This window comes from Hevea brasiliensis, chromosome 7, assembly GCF_030052815.1.
Source record: "Hevea brasiliensis isolate MT/VB/25A 57/8 chromosome 7, ASM3005281v1, whole genome shotgun sequence".
Classification (NCBI taxonomy): domain Eukaryota; kingdom Viridiplantae; phylum Streptophyta; class Magnoliopsida; order Malpighiales; family Euphorbiaceae; genus Hevea; species Hevea brasiliensis.
Window position 1 is genome coordinate 31,130,726 of NC_079499.1, and position 6,808 is coordinate 31,137,533.

Genomic DNA, 6,808 nt, shown 5'->3' on the forward strand with positions numbered 1-6,808 from the left:
TCATACAATGGTAATGTAAAAGGCATGATCATGGACTATTCTATGGGAATTCAACCCTAGCTATAAGGATTGACTTCAAGGGCATCCTAAGTTAACATTCATCTATTTGTAGCTTTCTTTGACAATCTTCAACTCTTAAAGCTTGTACTCCCACTGATCTCCATCAATGTGTTGAACTCCATATCTTCTTGTAAAATTTACCAAGCCAATTACAACATTTATCCTTGGCATACCAAGGTGAAAATCACAATAGAATGAGTATACAAGCTCAAATAAATAAATTACAACCTAAGGCTATCACAACAACTTTATGATATAACCCTTGGAAAAATTAAAAATTAATTATTACAATCTCATAGAAATGAATAAGAACACAATCACATTGGTCTCTTAAAGTCCATAATCATCCTTCATGCCAATATCCACACACTCAACACTTGAACATGCATCTTAATTTCAAATATCTCATATTCAAAACTAAATCTATCAACCATGAATCACATTCACAATCATGTCATATTAATGTTGTGACTTAGATTAAACATTTTAATCACCAAGAAAAGCCATGAAAATTGATAAAATACCAAGATCACATCTTAGGTTAAATGGTCACACCATTTTGGCCATAATGGTGCTTCACTGAAAAGTCATGATTTTTCTTAGATTTTCATGGCTCCAAACTACATCTCATGTACGTAAAACACCATAAAACAATTAAAATCAACAAAACAAAATTGTTTGCATAAAACCAAATTTTGGCCGAATATAATTCCTCCATGGTTTGACCGTGGCCGAATGCTATTCATGTTAGTAGTATGCCCTAGAGCATATCATTTAGTATGTATCTTGTATATATTTTATTAATAAAAGTCATTTTCACTTTTCCATTTACATAATATATTTATGTGTAATAGAAAAGGTCCATTGATATTTTGTTAGAAATTCTATTCTTAAGTTGTTAAGAATATGAGTGATAGTATTTCTAGCACAAAGTATCATAAATTGGTTTACAATCAAGGATACTTCACAATAAGGACATGACTCATCCAGAAAGATTGTAATCATGTTTGTTCCCAAGTTATTTATATGAGATGTAAATAAGATGGAATGATGAGTCTCATGCCATATAACAAACATGATAGACACTTATACATGATAAGTAGGCCGAACCAGTGACATTTATGACAAGCACATAGAGTTTACTCTTGTCAATGTATTGTCATAAATCATATTAGTGCATATAATATTTAGACCTGAGATAGCACAGTTATCTTGTATGTAGGTGGTTTGAGTTTGATACTGCTTTCATACTTATACTGTGTATGGGTATATGGGCATGTGCTGGCTCTTACTAGTTATATATGGAGGTAGGTGTTGATCAAGATAGAATCTATTACCCTAAGTAAATAGGGATAAAATCCTATGTTTATTTAATTATTCTTGATGTTTCAAGTTCCTGGTCAGGACAGATAGATTTAATCAGAAAAGAGTTTTTGATAAGAAAATCTTTTTAATCAAGAACTGGAATTAAATGAGAACATAATATTCATAGCAAATGGGGTTTGACATAAACCATGACTCCAGCTCGAATTGGGATTTCTAATAGTGCATGGTAACATATGATTATAGGTTCATTTAAGGTAAACCTTATTACTGATTGAGTGGCCATGGCATGCTATGCTAGGTGTTAACCATGGTCTATGAGGTGCATAAAATGATTTAGAGAAATCATTTATGATAAGAAAGAGTTCTGATGATATTAAGAGTTGATATCATGTCTCATTGCCAATTAGTGATGAGCCTAGTAAGTCACACACATACACAAGTAATCACCAAATTAAATATGATTTAATTAATTAATTAAAGAGTTTAATTGATTAATTAAATAGGTTTGGTTTGCAATTAGATTGCAAAGTCCCTAGCATGGCTTGAAACCAAATCTAGGTTATTGGATGTATAGTATAAGTTAAATTTATATTTAAAGTGTTTAAATATGAATTTAATTAATGAGAAATTAATTAATAGAGATTAATTAATTAATTTATATTTGATATAAATTAATTAGAAGAAGAGAAATAATTATTTTGGGTTGAGAACTCAAAATCAAGACACAGAGGTATTTTAGTCATTTCACAGGGTGACATGTGGCACCATGAGATGGTGACACATGGCATTGCACATAAGCTTGCCATATGTCTTTTAATCATGTAAGATGATCAAAGTCAAGATTAAATATAGGTTTGACACTTGGCACAATGTGATTGGGTTAATTAAACCTAGAGCTAATGAAAAGGTGATATGTGGCAAGGGTTTTAAGTGGTGACCTAGCTATATAAGTGTAAGCATGAAAGAACAAATTATACAAGCTGCTCATTCTCTTTGTGCCACCACCCTTGGATGCCATTCCCTTCTCTTCTTCTTCTTCTCTCATCAATTCAAAGAGATTAGCAAATAATCCCTTGAATTAAAAATACTAGAAATTGTTTTTAGTGTCCTGTTTATATCTGTAATATCTTAAAAGGCAAAACTTGATTTTCTAATTCATAGAAAAAGCTTTAGAAGCTATTCAAGGGCTGCCATAGGTGATCTTGGTGTGGACAAGCTAGAGGGACAACATCTAGTGTCCTAAAGACGCATCCCAAAGTTGCCAAACACACTGCAGTGCATTAAGAGGTTAGTGCACTTGTTCTTAATCTAATCTAGGGTTCTAATAATTAATCTGATTAATTTTAAAATCTTAAATGGAAAATGTAGATCCAAAAAAATATATTAAAAGAGTTTTAATATGCTATTTATTATTGAAATCAAATAGATAAAAATGAATCTTGCATGATGCATGTGACCCTAGATGAAAAATTTTGAATTTCAATGATCTAAACTTGTGTTTTTAATGCTTTCGCTCCTTCAATTGGTATCAGAGCCACTATGTTTGCCATTTAGATTGTTGATTATATGATTTAATTGTGTGATTTGATCATGAGATGATTGTTTCATTGCTGGTTGGACCAACAAAGGTGGCGACTTGATGAACTACACCACCATGCGCATGGTTTGATTCATTCAACCATGTGCATGGCTGTTTGGGTATGTTTGTGGGCTTTGTTCCAAGGCCCATAATTAGGCCCATGACTAATTAAAGTGTTTAATTAGGTGTTTTAATCACACAATTAAATTTTGATTCAGATTTGAATTTTAAAAATTGTTTGAATGTGATTCAAATCTGAATTTTTAAAGTTGTTTGAATGTGATTCAAATCTAAATTTTTAAAGTTGTTTAAATCATATTCAAATCTAAATTTTTTAAAGTTGTTTGAATGTGATTCAAATCTGAATTTTAAAAGTTGTTGGAATATGATTCAAATCTGAAATTTTTAAAGTTGTTTGAATGTAATTTAAATCTAAATTTTTAAATTTATTTGAATGTGATTCAAATATGAATTTTTAAATTTGTTTGAATCATATTCAAATCTGGATTTTTAAGTTGAATATGAGATGTTCAATTTAATGTAAGTATGTATGTTTTATTTAATTGTTAAATAGTGATATGCATGATGGATGATCATGGACTATAAAAGACCAATGTGATTGGATTTATTTCTTTTATGTTTCTTTGGGTTGTAAATTAGTTAATTTATTTTTGGGCATGTATTATTAAGGTTATAATAATTTTGGGTTGTAATTTCATTTATTTAGTTCTTGTAAATTCACCTTGACATGCCAAGGATTACTATGTAATTGGATTGCAAGAAGGTCAAGGAGGTCAAGAGCATTGGTGGGATCGGTGGGAGGAATTCAAGATCAAGTGTTGATTATATACTCCTTCAGCAACTCTTGTAAAATGAATGAATGAAATACAACTAGGAATGCCCTGATTCAATTCTTAGTGGCTCAGAATTGAATCCCTTTGAAAGTCCATGATCATACCATATTTATTATTATCCATGAATGCATGAGATGTATGGGAATGTATGCAATTATATGATATATGCATGCTAATTGGATAATATGCAAAGTGAGACCATAATAGTAATTAGGAAAACCACAAAATCTTCCGAACAAATGATTAAGTTGGATATGCTATAATTAAAATAATTATAACATGGGCCCTTCATTGGGACAATTATTTTAAGAAATTTTAAATAGTTGCATATGATGCAATTAATTTAAGAGATTTTCTTAAGAATAATTGTTAAGCATGAGATGTTGTAAATATGTAAATAGTTTGGTGGCCAATAATGGATGTGCCTGAGTACATTAAAATTATTTACATGTTTACTAGCTCAATGGATCAACTTAACTAATGTAAGATAAATCAATAATGGATGTGCCTGAGATTTTGAGCATTAGGGACTAGGTAAAGGATTGAACCTCACATGAGATGTGATGGGCAAGGAGTTGCTCAGTTATAGTTTATTGTAATTCCAATAATGGATGTGCCTGAGGATGATTAATAGGATTATAAGAATTCAATCACCCACAAGAAATCCATCCAACTAGGATTTCCGTTTTCTACTTTGGAAGTGTAGGATTCGCTAAGTTAGTGGGAGGACCAATTTGATTAAAAGGCCATAATCATTTTGGTTAATTACTTGATACATTTACTAATTAATCTGGTTATTTTCTGCAGTTAATTTTCTGATAATAAACAACCACCACCATCCTATATCCTTGCAAGCATACTTGATCACAATAGGTTGACAGAACCTAATTTATCTGATTGGCTAAGAAATTTGAAAATCAAGAGGAACATGAAACTTTGGACAAGTGGAAGGAGCATGATATGAGAGCTAAGTGTTACATGCTTGCTTCCATGAGTAATGAGTTACAGAAGCAGTATGAGAACATGCAAAGTGCGAGTAAGATCCTCCTTCACCTACAAGAGTTGTATGGTGAGCACAGCAGGAATGCTAGGTATGAGATATCTAGACAGCTATTCCGCATGAGGATGCCTGAGGAGCAGAATGTTGGGGAGCATGTCCATAAGATGATTCGGCTGATTGAGCAGCTAGAACATCTTGACTTTAACATGGATTTCTAACTGCAGACGGATTTGATCCTTCAGTCCCTTTCTGAGTCATTTGGTAATTTTGTAACAAATTTCCATATGACTAAACAGGAATGCACCTTGACTGGTTTATTCAACATGCTAGTTATTGCTCAAAAGAATATGCCGGGCAATAAAGGAAAAGAGGTAGTTTTGATTGCATCTTCGTCTGCTGGAAAGTCCAACAAGAAGAAGGGCACTAAGAGAAAGAAACCTCAGATTTCTGGTCCTTCCAAGAAACTAGCTAAACAGAAAGGGAAGACCAAAGCTGACAAAGGTAAAAAGAAAGGGTTTCCACTGCCATAATGATGGGCACAGGAATAGGAACTGCCCAGAGAATAGCCAATAATAGCAGCTTACAGTAACGAGATATTAGACTCCGGGTTGGCAAAAGCTCAACTGTTGAAGCTTTAGCCATAGGATTTAAATCTTTATACATGTGTAGACATGTTTTGTATTTAAATAAGATTTTGCATATACCTGATGCCTTTTAAGAACATCATTTCTATAACTAGTTTGACTAGAGATGGTTGTGAATTTCAATTCATAAATGATGTTTGCAATATTTATTTTGAAAATAAATATGTTGGTTCAGGTTATATGCATGGTTGGCTTTATTATCTAGATAATAATGTTAAATACAAATCTAATGCAAGCAATCTAAAAGAATGCAATGCCATGATGAAAATCAATACAAGTTTAAAATATATTTGGCACTTAAGATTAGGTCATGTTGCAAAAGATAGGATTGCTAAACTGGAGAAAATGGGGATTCTATCCTCATTGGATTCTGAACCTACTCCAACCTATGAATCCTGCCTTCAGAGCAAAATGACTAGATTTCCCTTTGTTGGACAAGGGCTAAGAGCTGAAAATATTTTAGAGCTAATACATAGTGATGTATGTGGTCCATTTAAAATAATGGCAAGAGGCGGTTTTCATTATTTTATTACCTTAACTGATGATAAATCAAGGTTTGGGTATTTGTATTTAATGAAATACAAACATGAATCCTTTGAAAAGTTCAAAGAATTTAAATCTGAAGTAGAAAATCAAACAGGAAAAAGTATTAAAGCTCTTTGATTAGATCGTAGAGATAAATACTTGAGTACTGAATTTGATGAATACTTGAGAGAGCATGGCATTGTTTCCTAGCTGACTCCTCCAGGAACACCACTGTGACACCCCTTACCCGTCTACAGTGTATCCAAGTAAGATATGTTACACGGTGTACTGGAACACTCTATTTTATCTTAATTAATTTTTATCATAGTTTTGAATATAACTTGTGAAATATAATTCATTTAAGTCATTTATTGAAATTATAATTTATTTGAGGTTCCGAAAATTTTAAAGAAAATCCGGCAGAGTACCGGCTATAAATGAAGAAAACAGTTCTTCGGAACCTGTGAAAAACACTTCCTATAATCATATTCAATCATCTCAAACTCCCATATCAAAATCTCAACACTTTTCAATTTCATTTCTCAATCATTCATTTCATGTGATAATCATGTACAAGTCACAGATAGATATTCACTTTTCCATTCACAAATACAATTCTCATTATTTACATGAACATCAAAATACATTACATAAGTTCAATTACATATGAGAAAATAAAAAAAAATAGTTACAAAATACCAAAATGAAACCTAGTGTCCTACCAATGCACTGTGGATGGTGAGGTGACACGGACACTATACAGAGCTGCAGGATGGACTCACCCAGCCTGTGGTCTACTGAGCTCTCGATCAGTATCTCC